Consider the following 17,270-nt stretch of genomic DNA (forward strand, 5'->3'; position numbering starts at 1 on the left):
AACTTTTTCTGTCTCTTTCTCTCTCACTCCCTTAATCTCATCTTTCTTTCCCACTCTTTATTTCACTTTCTGTATCTGATTTGACATTGAATTCAATAGTCTAACTGACATTTCCTGGTCAGACTCTGCACTGCTCCTTAATGATTCTTCAATCCGATTGGTTAAGGAGACACACAAATGCTTGCCCTGTTCACACAGGTCCCAGATGCCCTGTAGAAAGCATGTGCTTTTTTGATAGTTGGTTCACAGGAACTTTCAGTGCAAAATAAATTCTGTCATGTTTGTAACTACAATGTAACACCACTGTATTACTGTATACACTCAACACAGATGCACACCTTGACCACAAGGGGTGAACTTGTGGGAGACACTCCTTACCTGATCACACAGGTATATAAAGGGAGGTCCCAAGCAGGGTCATCACTTCTGGAGTCCTGTAATAAAGAGTTAAGGTCACACAGTGGCCTTGTCCCTGGAATGTGCCTCGTGTGGTTTCATGCTGTAGAGTAAGAACTTTACATTGGTGACGAGAAATGGGAATTCACGACCCACGAGAATGGCCACCGGTAGCATAGATGAACGGTACTGTGTTGGGGAAGACTGGGATGATTTTGTTGCGAGGCTTCAGCATAGCTTTGTTACTAAAGACTGGCTGGGGGATACAGCGAGGGGCTCATCTCCTGACCAGCTGTGGACCCAAGACTTATGCGCTCATGAAGGACTTACTGGCACCCGAAAAGCCGTCGGACAAAACCTTTGAAGAACTCAGCAAATTAATCGGGGAGCACCTCAAATTGGCGAGCAGCATGCACATGGCTCAACACAGATTCTACACCCACCGACGTTGTGAAGGACAGAGCATACCGGACTTTGTAGCGGACCTCCAGCGGTTGGCCAGCCTCTGTAAGTTCACAGGCGCCTGCAGGGGGGAGATGCTAAGGGACTTCTTTATTGAGGGTATCGATCATGCGGGAATTTTTCGTAAGTTAATTGAAACCAAGGACTTGACCTTGGAAGCGGCAGCGTTGTTAACTCAGACTTTCATGGCGGGGGAGGAAGAGATGAAAATGATTTACATGCGCAATTCTGCCTCTCATGCAGCGATGGATCAGGGGGTCAACATCATCAATGTGACTCAGAGCCCCCCAGGCAGGCAGGAGCCGTCTGACATTACCCAGGCAGCAATAGACATCAGAGCAGGACCTCAACAGAGACAATGGCAGGCTGAACGGACATTCACGCCATCACAGTGGACAATGCGGCCCGGGGTGGGGCCATTGACACCCACTAATAGGGTACTTAAGAGCAGTCAAAGGGACAGTCAGAACGGAATTCCTGGCCATAGTCCCTTTGTCCCCAACAATGGAAACTTTAACTCATGCTGGAGGTGTGGGGGAAAACACTCAGCCAGATCTTGCAGATTCCAACAGTTTGTCTGCAGAAACTGCAATCTCAGTGGCCATTTAGCTCGAATGTGCAGAAAACCTGCAACCAGACTTATATATGAGGCAGATGGACCAGAAGAGGATTCTGTGAGGCAGGATGACTGTTGGGGCAAATCGATGGACGCCGAGGTTCAGCGCGTCCATGCGGCGAATATTCACAGTTCATACACCAAAACGCCACCAATGATGATGAGAGTTTTGTTGAACGGCATCCCAGTACGCATGGAGCTGGACACTGGGGCCAGCCAGTCACTCATGGGTGTTCAGCAATTAGAGAAGCTATGGCCACACAAAGCCAGTAAACCCAAATTAGAACGTGTAGAGACACAATTACGGACTTACACCAAAGAAATCATTCCGGTGCTAGGCAGTGCAATGATGGCTGTCACACACAATGGGTTAGTGAACCGACTGCCACTCTGGATTGTCCCAGGTAATGGTCTCGCACTGTTGGGGAGGAGCTGGTTAGCCGAGATGAACTGGAAATGGGGGGATGTTCACACAATGTCCTCGGTGGAGCGAAGTTCGTGCTCACAAGTCCAACAACAATTCAAGTCACTATTCCAACCGGGCGTCGGGACTTTCAAAGGCACTAAAGTAGTGATACACACCACCCTGCCAGGCCAGTGTACCACAAAGCCAGAGCGGTGCCCTATGTGATGCAGGAAAAAAATCGAGAGCGAATTGGATCGGTTGTTGCAAGACGGCATCATCTCGCCTGTTGAATTCAGCAACTGGGCGAGCCCCATCGTTCCCGTTCTAAAAGCGGATGGCTCTGTCAGGATCTGTGGCGACTACAAGGCCACCATCAATCGGGTGTCCCTACAAGACCAATACCCGCTCCCAAGAGTGGAGGACTTCTTCGCCACGCTAGCAGGTGGCAAGCTGTTCACCAAGTTGGACCTCATTTCAGCCTATATGACCCAGGAACTGGCCGACGAATCCAAACTACTGACCACATCACCACGCACAAGGGACTGTTTGTGTACAACAGGTGCCCATTTGGCATTCGATCAGCGTCTGTGATTTTTCAATGTAACATGGAAAGCCTGCTTAAATCCATTCCTGGAATGATCGTATTCCAGGACGACATCCTCATCACGGGTTGAGACACCGAGGAACACCTCCACAATCTGGAGGAGGTGCTACGCTGACTGGACCAGGTAGGTCTGCGACTCAAGAAGTCTAAATGCATGTTCTTAGCTCCTGAGGTTGAGTTTCTGGGCAGGAGGGTTGCTGCAGATGGGATTCGGCCCACCGAATCCAAAACAGAGGCGATTCGACGAGCACCCAGGCCCTGCAACACATCGGAGCTGCGTTCATTCCTGGGACTGTTGAACTATTTCAGGAACTTTCTGCTGAACTTGAGCACATTGTTGGAGCCGCTACACGTGCTCCTGCATAAGGGTTGCGATTGGTTTTGGGGGGACTGTCAGGAACGGGCTTTTGATTGGGCGCGAAGCCTATTTTGTTCAAACAAGTTGTTGACCCTGTACGACCCCTGTAAACGTTTAGTTCTGTCATGTGATGCATCGTCCTATGGGGTTGGGTGCATGTTGCAGCAGGGTAATGCTGAGGGTCAGCTACAACCTGTGGCTTATGCCTCCAGGTCGTTCTCTCAAACAGAACGGGGATATGGCATGGTCGAGAAGGAAGCGCTTGCATGTGTCTGTGGTGTAAAAAAAATGCATCAGTACCTCTTCGGTAGGGAGTTTGAATTAGAGATGGACCACAAGCCACTCACAGCCCTGTTGTCAGACAGCAAGGCTGTCAATGCCAACGCATCAGCTCGCATACAGCGGTGGGCTCTCACGCTAGCTGCTTATGATTACTCCATCCGGCACTGGCCCAGCACTGAAAACTGCACTGACGTGCTCAGCAGGCTCCCACTGGCCACCACTGAGGGGTCAGCTGAACAAAGCGCTGAGATGGTCATGGCTGTCGATCTGGACAAACAGAGATCCCCTCCTATCTTTTGTGTCCTGTCTGGGGATTGGGCGCCCACACACAGATCAGGCCCTGAGGAGGTCAGACCGTTCCACAGGCGGATGGATGAGCTCTCCATCCAAGCCGACTGCCTACTATGGGGCAGCCGGGTAGTCATGCCCCAGAGGCATTCATCAGGGAACTCCACAGTGAGCACCCAGGCATTGTGATGATGAAGCCATTGCCCGGTCACACGTTTGGTGGCCCAGAATTGATTCAGACCTGGAACACTGTGTTCGCAGGTGCACGACGTGTGCCCAGCTGGGTAATGCCCCCAGGGAGGCCCCGCTCAGCACGTGGCCCTGGCCCACCAAGCCATGATCACGCATTCACATTGACTATGCGGGCCCGTTCACGGGGACGATGTTCCTCATTGTAGTAGATGCGTACTCGAAATGGATCGAGTGCATCATCCTGAATTCATGCACGTCATCCACCATCGTGGAAAGCCTGCGTGCGATCTTTGCAACCCATGGCTTGTCGGACATCCTGGTTAGTGACAATGGCCCGTGTTTCACGAGCTATGAATTCTGGGAGTTTATGTCGAGCAATGGCATCAACCACGTCAGGACCGCGTCGTTCAAGCCGGCCTCCAATGGCCAGGCGGAACGGGCAGTCCAAATCATTAAGCAAGGTATGCTCATGATTCAAGGACCCTCCCTACAATGCCACCTATCGCGCCTCCTGTTGGCCTATAGATCCCGCCCGCACTCGCTCTCGGGGGTCCCGCCCGCAGAGCTACTCATGAAACAGACACTCAAAACTCGGTTGTCCCTCATCCACCCAGTCCTGACCGACATAGTTGAGGGCAGGCGCAAGTCACAAAATGAGTACCATGCCCGTAATTCAAGGGGGAGATGTATAGAAATAAATGATCCTATATTCGTCCTCAATCCCGCCCTGGGGCCCAAATGGCTTGTGGATACTGTAATTGGCAAAGAGGGGAATAGGGTCATCATGGTAAAACTCAACAATGGACTGATATGCCGTAAGCATCTGGACCAAGTCAAAAAAAACAATGCACAGTCCCTGAGGTCAGCCCGGACAGGCCGGAATCACCACAGGTGACAGACACTCACATCAGCGTCCAAGAACCAGAGCACCAACTGCGGCGCTCCACGAGGGAGCGTAAACCACCTGAAAGACTAAATCTATGATCCCAGTAAGACTTTGCGGGGCGGGGGGCGGGGGGGGGGAAGGTGATGTCATGTTTGTAACTACAGTGTAACACCACTGTATTACTGTATACACTCAACACAGATGCACACCTTGACCACAGGGGGTGAACTTGTGGGAGACACTCCTTACCTGATCACACAGGTATATAAAGGGAGGTCCCACGCAGGGTTATCACTTCTGGAGTCCTGTAATAAAGAGTTAAGGTCACAGAGTGGCCTTGTTTCTAGAATGTGCCTCGTGTGGTTTCATGCTGTAGAGTAAGGACTTTACAAATTCTATGTGCAAGCATGAATGGCTGGTGCGTTTATTCACTGCTGAGGTCAAAACTGGCCCATCTACAATATATTCAAGGCAGACACTACTAAAAGACATACTGCTGGAAATAGTTTGCATTTCTGAACTCGCAAAAGCAACAGAAACTTGTGTGAAACTCCAGGAGTTCTCTAACACCATGTAATGGATGATAGCGACTATAGGACGGTGAGAAAGAAGCAGTTGTGTCTAAATTGACCTACATTGGATCCCAGTCCAGCAGCCCCTCAATTTAAAACTTCTCAACCTTGTTTTCAAATCGCTCTGTGGCCTCATCCCTCCCTACCTCTGTAACCTCCTCCAGCTCTATAACCAACGTCCCCAATAAGCTGCGTGGCTGCACAGCTGTTTGCCGGTTTCTCGCAGCCCTGGACTGGCCTTTTCAATGGTAAGTTTCAAGTATGCTTGAAACTGTACGGGGGCCACGCACCCACCAAAAAATTAGGGGGAACGTTTCCTATAAGCCTCCGAGATCTCTGTGCTCCTCCAAATCTGGCCTCTTGTGCATCCCCGATTTTAATCACTCCACCTTCGGCGGCCATGCCTTCAGCTGCCTGGTCCCTAAGCTCTGGAATTCCTTTCCTAAATCGTTCTGCCTCTCTACTTCTCTTTCCTCTTTTAAGACGTTCTTCATAACCTACCTCTTTAACCAAGCTCCTGTCCTAATATCTCCCTATGTGTCTCGGTGTCAAATATTGTTTCATTTCGAGGCCTGTTTGGACAAGTCGGGTGGGCCTCGGCTATGAATTCGGCATAGATTGTTTAAACTTTCATCCCACTACCGCACCATTCAAAGCAAAAATCGGGGTGGCAGCAAAATAAAAGTCGGCATGGGAGTGAGATCAAACTCAGCGCTATGTTTCAAGGACTATTCAACTGTCTCCAGGTGGTTTTCTGAATGAACCAAGCTACTCAATTCAATCACAATATGCTGTGTGTTTGGTTCCAATGCATGTATGACTACCAGCTATTTTTTAACCTGAACAGTTATGTAAATTCTGCCTCTTCAATTCAGTTATATCAGTTTGTGCTGTTTCAAAAATCTTACAGTATGATCTGGAACTTGTGAAGAGAGGATGTCGGAATAGAACATCTGATGAGAATCAGCTAACCAGACACTTCCGTAACTGATGAGAAGATAAAAGAACAATTATGCATGTAAAAGTTAATTATAAACTATAGAGCAGTAGAGTTCGCAAACCACTCATTATTTTCAGTATTTAAATCAAAAATCATGCACGCTTACTGTTCACAAACCTTACTCCCATTATTTCAATTTTTTGTCAGGTTTTTCTGTCAATATCTACCAACTGTAAATTGTATGTCACCATTTCTCATGCAAATTTGCCATTGTTTAAACTTTCAATGGTGTCACTGTAGGCTCTGGCCACAAGATGGCTCTGTGGAGCAAGTTTCTGAAGTCTCTCTCATAGAAACATAGAAACATAGAAAATAGATGCAGGAGTAGGCCATTCGGCCTTTCGAGCCTGCACCACCATTCAATATGATCATGGCTGATCATGCAACTTCAGTACCCCATTCCTGCTTTCTTTCCATACCCCTTGATCCCTTTAGCCGTAAGGGTCATATCTAACTCCCTTTTGAATATCTCTAACGAACTGGCCGCAACAACATTTCTGTGGTAGAGAATTGCACAGGTTCACAATTCTCTGAGTGAAGAAGTTTCTCCTCATCTCGGTCCTAAATGGCTTACCCCTTATCCTTAAACTGTGACCCCTGGTTCTGGACTTCCCCAACATTGGGAACATCCTTCCTGCATCTAACCTGTCCAATCCCGTCAGAATTTTATATGTTTCTGTGAGATCCCCTCTCATTCCTCTAAATTCCAGTGAATATAAGCCTAGTCGATCCAGTCTTTCTTCATATGTCAGTCCTGCCATCCCAGGAATCAGTCTGGTGAACCTTCGCTGCACTCCCTCACTAGCAAGAATGTCCTTCCTCAGATTAGGAGACCAAAACTGTACACAATATTCAAGGTGTGGCCTCATCAAGGCCCTGTACAACTGCAGTAAGACCTCCCTGCTCCTATACTCAAATCCTCTCGCTATGAAGGCCAACATGCCATTTGTCTTCTTCACTGCATGATGTACCTGCATGCCAACTTTCAATGACTGGTGTACCATGACACCCAGGTCACATTGCACCTCCCCTTTTCCTAATCTGTCATCATTCAAATAATATTCTGCCTTCGTGTTTTTGCCACCAAAGTGGATAAGCTCACATTTATCTACATTATACTGCATCTGCCATGCATTTGCCCATTCACCTAACCTGTCCAAGTCACACTGCAGCCTCTTAGCATCCTTCTCACAGCTCACACTGCCACCCAGCTTAGTGTCATCTGCAAACTTGGAAATATTATATTCAATTCCTTTGGCTAAATCATTAATGTATGTTGTAAATAGCTGGGGTCCCAGCACTGAACCTTGCGGTACCCCACTAGTCACTGCCTGCCGTTCTGAAAAGGACCCGTTTATTCTTACTCTTTGCTTCCTGTCTGCCAACCAGTTCTCTATCCACGTCAATACATTATCCCCAATACCATGTGCTTTAATTTTGCACACTAATCTCTTGTGTGGGACCTTGTCGAATGCCTTTTGAAAGTCCAAATACACCACATCCACTGGTTCTCCCTTGTCCACTCTACTAATTACATCCTCAAAAAATTCTAGAAGATTTGTCAAGCATGATTTCCCTTTCATAATTCCATGCTGACTTGGACCGGTCTTGTCACTGCTTTCCAGATGCGCTGCTATTACATCTTTAATAATTGATTCCAACATTTTCCCCACTACTGGTGTCAGGCTAACCAGTCTATAATTCCTTGTTTTCTCTCTCCCTCCTTTTTAAAAAAGTGGGGTTACATTAGCTATCCTCTAATCCATAGGAACTGATCCAGAGTCTATAAAATGTTGGAAAATGACCACCATCCACTATTTCTAGGGCCACTACCTTAAGTACTCTGGGATGCAGACTATCAGGCCCTGGGGATTTATCGGCCTTCAATCCCATCAATTTCCCGAACACAATTTCCTGCCTAATAAGGATTTCCTTCAGTTCCTTCTTCTCGCTAGACCCTCAGTCCCCGAGTATTTCCGGAAGGTTATTTGTGTCTTCCTTCGTGAAGACAGAACCAAAGTATTTGTTCAATTGGTCTGCCATTTCTTTGTTCTCCATTATAAATTCACCTGATTCTGATTGCAAGGGACCTACATTTGCAAGATCACGTGCAAGAGTAGTCTGAGACAAAGAAGGCAAAAATAAATCTCAACAAAAAAAGAGTAAAAAGACAAAAATGTAGGAACATAGGAACAGGAGTAGGCCATTCAGCCCCTCAAGCCTGTTACACCATTCAAATAGGTCATGGCTGATCCGTATCTTAATTTCATTTAACTGTCTTGGTTCCGTATCTCTTACTTACCTAACAAAAAATCGTTCAATTTTGGATGATTTTGGAGAAAGATTTCCAGATTTTCACAACCCTTTGTGTGAAGCCATGTTTCCTGGCATCACACGTGAATGTCCCAGCTCTAATTTTACAGTTGTGCCCACTTGTTCTGGACTCCCCCACCAAAGCAAATAGTTGCTTTCTGCACTATAAAATTATTTCATCATCTTAAACACCTTCATTATATCACCCCTTAATCTTCTATACTTGAGGCAATACAAGCCTAATCTATGTAACAAGGACTTTAAGATTTATCTTTACAAATTTAAGCAGGAATTACTTTTAATATTTAGAGAGATGGCATTCCTGCAATATACTGTAATTCAGTAATACAAGGCAATCTTTGATCAGTTTCATCACCAAATGCAAAGTGCCTTTGAGGAAGGGGGGCTCATGGCTGGACTTACTACCAGTTACAGGCTAAAAAGGAAACAGCGCCACAGCCCGAAGAGTAGGGTAATTCCAGAGTATTGAAACAAAAACTAACATAGGGCTCATTGTAACGAGGAAAGTAATCTGACAATTACTTCTCATGAAACTTATTCTGGCTGCCAAGAAACTGTAATTTTCACTCCTGGTAACAGTGCTTGGCATCTGAACTCCTCAGTTCTTCCAACAGCCCCTGGTCTTGCACTATCACTGCAATTCATTTCCTGTTCTGTTTGATGCTTTATTAGCAGTAGAATTGCCACATTAACCATTTTACTGCTTAGCTCAATCACTTCCAGAGATTTTTACTTTACTGGAGTAGTAATTCCTTTTCATCAAAAGTGCCTTTTATTTGACTAATCATGTTTGGTGACAAGAAGTACGAAATGGGAGCAGGAATCCTGACCTAGAAATCCAGGAGCGCCTCGTTTGGGGACAGTAACCTTCATGAGGCACGAGCCTCTCGCGAGATATTGGGGTTAGCACTAAATCAAGCACTCCACTTCCTGTCTGGGGCGGTAGCGGGGCGTACGGCTCGGGAGCGGGGTGCACGGCTCAACAGTGTTATGTACTGGGCTGCATAGCACTGCCGCGTAGGAGGGGCTCTTCCCTGAATTAAAGGGAAGGGCTCAAGCTGCATACTCGACATAATAACAAGGGTCCTACCTGAACCACCGGGGAGCGGGGGTGCTGCGCGATCAGCCCAGCGCTCAAGCAGAGAGATGGGCTGAGCAATTGCGCCATGGACTCCACGTCCCAATCAGCACTGGTGCGGAGAAAAAAGGGGACATTTCTTACAGGAGCAGCCAGCCACCTGCCCTTTAACTTTTGCCCCGCTAATGGCCGACCGCCCAGTCTGTGTCCACTAAAGCTGTCACTGTCATCGCCCGGCGCAGCTTCAGAGGACGATACCCAATTTAGAGTCTGGGGCACTGCGCACGGCAATGACGCCACAATTTGCAGGTGAAAGGGGCGCAACGCCATAGCGCCGACGCAAAATCGCGCCGAATTTAGCAGGAGTCGTTAGCAGTGCCCTGCCCAGTCGCAAAGTCATTTGCATCCTGTTAGCAGCCCCCCCCCCCCTCCAGGGGGATTCAAATGACTCCAATTTTTCTCCCTCACGTGTCTCAATTCTGAGAATTATGAAGTGCTGCAGTATTTTACAGTTCAGGAACAGGTTAATACATAATGAGCACAATGATCAACAGCAACAATCTTTAGAATACTCCATGTTAAATATGGTTAGGTCAAGCAATATTAACCAAGAAAACTTGACTCAGTTGTCTTAGTCAATAATGTCAGTGCTCTACAATGTCCATCAGGGGTGGAATATGGTAGCCACCTTTTTGTCAGCTGTAGAAAAAAATAATAATACTTCTAACCTACACTGTAGTTATAGCTGGGTCACGGATCTGCTTTATAACTCTTACCCATGCAGCATCGCACTGGTAAATGCCACTGGAAACTAAGCCACTACTCCATGCTTATGCAAGAAGACAAGAGCTGCTACACTTGCACTTTAGTATCAATTCAAAATAATTGCACAGATAGAGCTGCACCTCATATTTTAAAAACATCACATTCCTTGTGTGGGAGTCAATAGGTAGAGGAACAAAAAGTGTGCACCTTTCTTCTGATGAATATGTGTCCTACAGCACATTCCTATCAGCTGTCTTAAAACATACCTCTTTGACCAAGCTTTTGGTCATCTGTCCTAATATCTCTTTATGTAGCTTGCTGTCAATTTTTTTCTGATAATACTCCTGTGAAGCGCATTCAGACATTTTACTACATTAAAGGTGCTATATAAATGCAAGTTGCTGTTGTCGCAGCCAATTCCTGTTGCACTCTGCTCCTCCAATGCTATGATGTTTTAATAGCAACTCCCTCTTCCAAATTCAGTCCTGGCTCCTGATGCTGATTTGAAATATTCTCTCCTTGTATCTTATAGATGATCAGCGACAAAACATAATGCACCATTTCTACAACCCTAGGGACTGAGAAGAATAAGCACAGAGTAAACCATCACCTGCTGATTCAGGGTTACTGGGGCAAGCATCAGGCCATGGGAGAGCTCTGTTTCCTGTTATGATACCACCACAAGTTCTCTATTAGCACATCACCACAAGTTTTTGTCCTCTCAGCAACCACCAAGGTCAATCTTTTGAGACATTTTTGTGGTTCCATGCAACTTGTTCCCACCCCACTGACGTGTGTCTTGTCTACACCAAATGCCCAATTTATTCTGTATTTGGGCTAATTTCCTATGGCTTTGGACTCTTGTCACAGAATGACAGTTGCCACAGAAAAAGCCTATGTTTGGAGCATGTGTGGTTCTTTTTTGGTCATTATAGCATTTACGACTCTAATATTCATTATCTCGTACTGCTTACAACAGCAATAACAACTTGTATTTATATAGTGCCTTTAATGTAGTTAACTGCCCCAAGGCGCTTCACTGGAGCGTTATAAACAAAACATGACACCAAGCCACATCAGGAGCTGTGAGGGTAGGATGATCAGAAGCTTGGTCAAAAAGGCGAGTTTTATGGAGCATCTTAAAGGAGGAAAGAGAGGTAGAGAGGTTTAGGGAGGGATTTCCAGAACTTAGGGCCTAGGCAGTTGCAGGCATGGCCACCAATTGTGGAATGATTAAAATCGGGGATGCACAAGAGGCCGGAAAAGAGAAGGGCAGATAAGTCGAGGCGTTGTGGGACAGAAGGAGATTACAGAGGTCGGGAGGAGCGAGGACATGGAGGGATTTGAAATCAAGGATGAGACTGTACAGGGTTCATAAGTCTCTGTTTATGTCCAATTGAGAAAGATACGAAAATAAAAAACAAGCGTGCAACCACTCAGAAAGACTGATATGCAAGTCAGCGGAAGGATTCCTGAGACTGCTTTGAAGTTTGTCGTATGAGCTGGGGAAAGCTCGCCTTTAATTGATGTGTATTAGCCTTATCTAAAAAACCTATGACTGAAGGGAATGCTTTTTGGATAAAAGAGGAAGTAACCACCTGAATTATAAATTGGGTAACTAATGGGAACATTAGGTAATGATTCTAATTATGCAACGGCAACCAACAAAGTACCACAGTGATCAGCGTTGGGATCTCTGCTCATCATAATATTTATAAATGGTCTTAATGAAGATGCTTTCAGAAGAATGTCATATTGAAAGGCAGATGAAAAGATTAAAGAAAAAAAAATTCCAAAGATTTAGCAAGTAGGCAGAGGAATCAAAAGTGATATTTAATACTGAGAAATGTAAAGAAAAGCATATAAGTTCTTAAAATAGCAAACAACATGAAGGGTATATTGTCCCAGGAGGTGAATCAGGAAAAGGTCTGCATGTTTAGATGATCGAACATAAAATATATGTAAAAATAAACTGTTGGGGAGAACTTCGGGAACACCCCGTTTGGGGTGCTATCTTTTAAAAATTGAAAAAATTAGTGGCAGGCGCTAATGTTTTTTAACTTTAAAAAAAATGTGGTGTTTGAGCTCTTGGAAGGAAGTGGAGCACGAAATCAAACTCAAGAGGCAGCAGGCGGAGGCGGGAGGTGTGCAGCACTACACACTAGGCCGTGCAGCGCTGCCGTGTTGAAAGGCCATCGCTGCAGGCTCTACAAAAGAAGAACTTACCTTCTCCCGGATGGCAGCTAAGATCCGGCCTGATCAGTCCGATGCCCTGCAGCAAAGTGCGGGGCCGATAGATCGTGGGCAAAAATCATCGAAAAAAATTCAAACAGGATTGACATTTTTTTTTAACTTACCGTGACCATCTCATCTTTAAGCATCTCCCCCGATGTGCCCAGTCTCCTGATGAATGCCTCCTGCAGTTGCCGGTGTTTTTGCCCAGCGATGCTATAGGGGGTGAAACCGAAGTTCAGGTCCAGGGCTCTACCAGGGCGATATGCACAATGATGATGTCATGATGTCCGGGTGAAGGAGATCGGGACGCAATGCCATACTGCCATTGCGAACCTCCCACCGAATATGGCGGGAGTCGATCTTCTCGCCGTGCCCGGTCAGTAAGTGCTTAGCACCCTGTTATCATCCACACCCCGCCCCCACCCGCACCCCGGAGGCGATTGCGGGAGGCACTAAGGAGGCTAATTTCTAAGCCTTAATATTATATAAGTAGATCCATAAATATAAATCTAAGGAATAGATACTGACGGTCTCCAAAGCATTATTGGCCCGTAATTTCCTGGAACTTTTCAGCGTAACTATGGGGTAAGAGTTGTGTTGTTTTTTTTCCTGAAGAAATTGATGAGTAACTGACTTATGCCGTTTTTATGCCAAAAAAATCTAGTATCGGGGAACTGGTGGAGTAACTGCATTTCACAGGTCTGAAGCTTCAATTTTTGGGGAGGGGTGAGGACACGTTTTATAACTATTGATGATTTCTTATTCAAAAATACCAATTTTATGTCCTTCTATATAAATAATTTTAACTGTTAAAAAGAAATTGCAGTGTCTGTCTGAGAGATCAAATGGTTTTCGAAGTTCCCCTCGAGTGCAATACTTATTTAAATGAACATTCAACCTGAATACATAAACTGCAAAGTCCAGAGCATTCTCCATAGAACTGTATTAGTGAACATGTGTAATTCTTAAAGAACTGTGGTCAGGAGGTTTCATTCTACCATTTATCTTTTGAAAATAACTGATGTACAACTCTAGAGTTCTTAAAATCGCATACTTCATTATTATGTAATTTGCTGAAATAGAGATTGATGTATTGGGTAGGAGAGATTTTGCAAGTATATATCAAAATAAATAATCACTGGTCCAATTCAGCAGATATAATTATAAAGGTGGTTGTATGGAACAATGTGATCAAGTTGTAGCTACTATTCAAATCTGGTTTCCTAACATTTCACATTTAGACTTTCTGAACGAGTTGCACTTATCAAGGACTAACACAGTAAAGAACAAAGTTTAAATTGTTGCCAAGTTTAATTATTTAAGGAAATATACAATGAATTAAAAATGCTAGAATACAGCTGTATAGTTTGATCAACTTTATTCGGACATGAGTGAAATAATCATCAATTTAAAAGCCTGCTTTTAGAATGTAGAAATTAAAATACAAAATAATACCGCTGAATTTGTACTTGTTTTATGCCAGTTTTTATGTTCCAGTATGGACAAATGAGCTCCATGGGAAATTTGGGTGTAAGCTCCCGTCAACAGGACCGGCTATGAAACCGGCGTAAATTTTGGCATAATTTCTATGTAAGTGTGAGCCAGGAAATTCCAGCCCATTGGGACCACATGTGAAGTATTGTATCCAGTTGTGGTTACTGTACTTAGAAAATATAAATATGGGCAGCAGAAAAGATTCAGCGACGGGCAACACTAAATACCATTTTAGATCATTGAGTCATGAAAGGAGGCCAAGGAAGTTAAATGTATTCCCATTGGAAAAAAGATAAAAAGGAGAATATGATTCAAGTTTTTTAAAATAATGAATGGAACCAATAATATGGATGTGGCGGATAGTTTGCACAACCCAGGATAGGAGAACCAGAGAACTTGATTATAAGCTAAGAAGCCACAGGCTAAACTTAACTTAAAAGAATAACGTCTTGATTCTTCGAGTTGTCATCTTATTAAATAGACTATCATTAAGTGTAGTAATTACTAACTCAGCTGAAGGAATTCAGAATGCAAATTGGATCAATTCTTGATTCGCAGGAGAAAGATGACAGATGATCAAACTGGGCCCTGGAATCGTGCCTGGATGGACTTACTGTCCTTTCCTCATTCCAGCGTTCTTTTCTTCTTCCATATTTTAAGATAGATAGAAAATTACAGGCAGATATAAAAGCTAGAGCTGCACCTAGATTTCCAAAGCAGCTGGTTACTAAATAGTCCCGAAAAGCAAAAAAAAATCAATGCAAGGAAAAGACTGCAGAAAATAGCAATTGATACAAAGGAACATTGGAACAGGAGTAGGCCATTCAGCTCGTCGAGCCATTTCCACCATTCAATAAGATCATGACTGATCTGTACCTTAACCCCATCCCTCTGCCTTTGCTCCATATCCTTTTATATCTTTGGCTAGCAAAAATCTATCGAACTCAGATTTAAAATTATTAATTGAGCTAGCTTTTTTGGGGAGAGAGTTCCACACTTCTACCACCCTTTGTGTGACGAGCTGTTTCCCAACTTCTCTCCTCAATGACCTGGTTCTGATCTTAAGGTTAGTAAGAATTTCAATGTCTTACAGAGGGTGCAGAAGAGATTTACTAGAATGGTACAAGGGATGAGGGACTTCAGTTATGTGGAGAGACTCGAGAAGATGGGGTTGAAACATAGAAACATAGTAACGTAGAAAAATAGGTGCAGGCCTAGGCCATTCGGCCCTTCGAACCTGCACCGCCATTCAATAAGATCATGGCTGATCATTCACCTCAGTACCCCTTTCCTGCTTTCTTTTCATACTCCTTGATCCCTTTAGCCATAAGGGCCATATCTAACACCCCCTTGAATATATCTAATGAACTGGCATCAACAACTCTCTGCGGCAGGGAATTCCACAGGTTAAACAACTCTCTGAGTGAAGAAGTTTCTCCTCATCTCAGTCCTAAATGGCTTAGCCCTTATCCTTAGACGATGTCCACTGGTTCTGGACTTCCCCAAGATCGGGAACATTCTTCCTGCATCTAACCTGTCCAGGCCCGTCAGAATTTTATATGTTTCTATGAGATCCCTTCTCATCCTTCTAAACTCCAGTGAACACAGGCCCAGTCGATCCCGTTCTCCTCATATGTCAGTCCTGCCATCCCGGGAATCAGTCTGGAAAACCTTCACTGCACTCCCTCAATAGCAAGAACGTCCTTCCTCAGATTAGGAGACCAAAACTGAACACAATATTCCAGGTGAGGCCTCACCAATGCCCTATACAACTGCAATAAGACCTCCCTGCTCCTATACTCAAATCCTCTAGCTATGAAGGTCAACATACCATTTGGCTTCTTCACCGCCTGCTGAACCTGCATGCCAACTTTCAATGACTGATGTACCATGACACCCAGGTCTTGCTGCACCTCCCCTTTTCCGAATCTGCCGCCATTCAGATAATATTCTGCCTTCGTGTTTTTGCCACCAAAGTGGATAACCTCACATTTATCCACATTATACTGCATCTGCCATGCGTTTGCCCAAGTCACCCTGAAGCCTCTTAGCATCCTCCTCACAGCTCACACTGCCACCCAGCTTAGTGTCATCTGCAAACTTGGAGATATTACACTCAATTCCCTCATCCAAAATCATGAATGTATATTGTAAATAGCTGGGCTCCCAGCACTGAGCCCTGCGGTACCCCACTAGTCACTGTCTGGCATTCTGAAAAGGACCCGTTTATCCCAACTTTCTGCTTTCTGTCTGCCAACCAGTTCTCTATCCACGTCAGTACATTACCCCCAATACCATGTGCTTTAATTTTGCACACCAATCTCTTGTGTGGGACCTTGTAAAAAGCCTTTTGTAAGTCCAAATACATCACATCCACTGGTTCTCCCTTGTCCACTCTACCAGTTACATCCTCAAAAAATTCTAGAAGATTTGTCAAGCAGGATTTTCCTTTCATAAATCCATGCTGACTTGGGCCAATCCCATCACTGCTTTCCAAAGGTGCTGCTATTTCATCTTTAATAATTGATTCCAACATTTTCCCCACTACTAATGTCAGGCTAACCAGTCTATAATTACACATTTTCTCTCTCCCTCCTTTCTTAAAAAGTGGTGTTACATTAGCTACCCTCCAGTCCATAGGAACTGATCCAGAGTCGATAGACTGTTGGAAAATGATCACCAATGCATCACTATTTCTAGAGCTACTTCCTTAAGTACTCTGGGATGCAGACTATCGGGCCCCGGGGATTTATCGGCCTTCAATCCCATCAATTTCCCTAATACCATTTCCTGCCTAATAAGGATTTCCTTCAGTTCCTCCTTCTCACTCGACCATTGGTCCCCGAGTATTTCCGGAAGGTTATTTGTGTCTTCCTTCGTGAAGACAGAACCAAAGTACTTGTTTAACTGGTCCGCCATTTCTTTGTTCCCCATTATAAATTCACCTGAATCTGACTGCAAGGGACCTGCGTTTGTTTTCACTAATCTTTTTCTTTTCACATATTTATAGAAGCTTTTGCAGTCAGTTTTTATGTTCCCAGCAAGCTTCCTCTCATACTCTATTTTCCCCCTCCTAATTAAACCCTTTGTCCTCCTCTGCTGTATTACAAAATTCTCCCAGTCCTCAGGTTTATTGCTTTTTCTGGCCAATTTATATGCCTCTTCCTTGGATTTAACACTATCCTTAATTTCCCTTGTTAGCCACGGTTGAGCCACCTTCCCCGTTTTATTTTTATCCAGACAGGGATGTACAAGTGTTGAAGTTCATCCATGTGATCTTTAAATGTTTGCCATTGCCTATC

The sequence above is a fragment of the Pristiophorus japonicus genome, chromosome 3, assembly GCF_044704955.1.
Source record: "Pristiophorus japonicus isolate sPriJap1 chromosome 3, sPriJap1.hap1, whole genome shotgun sequence".
NCBI lineage: Eukaryota > Metazoa > Chordata > Chondrichthyes > Pristiophoridae > Pristiophorus > Pristiophorus japonicus.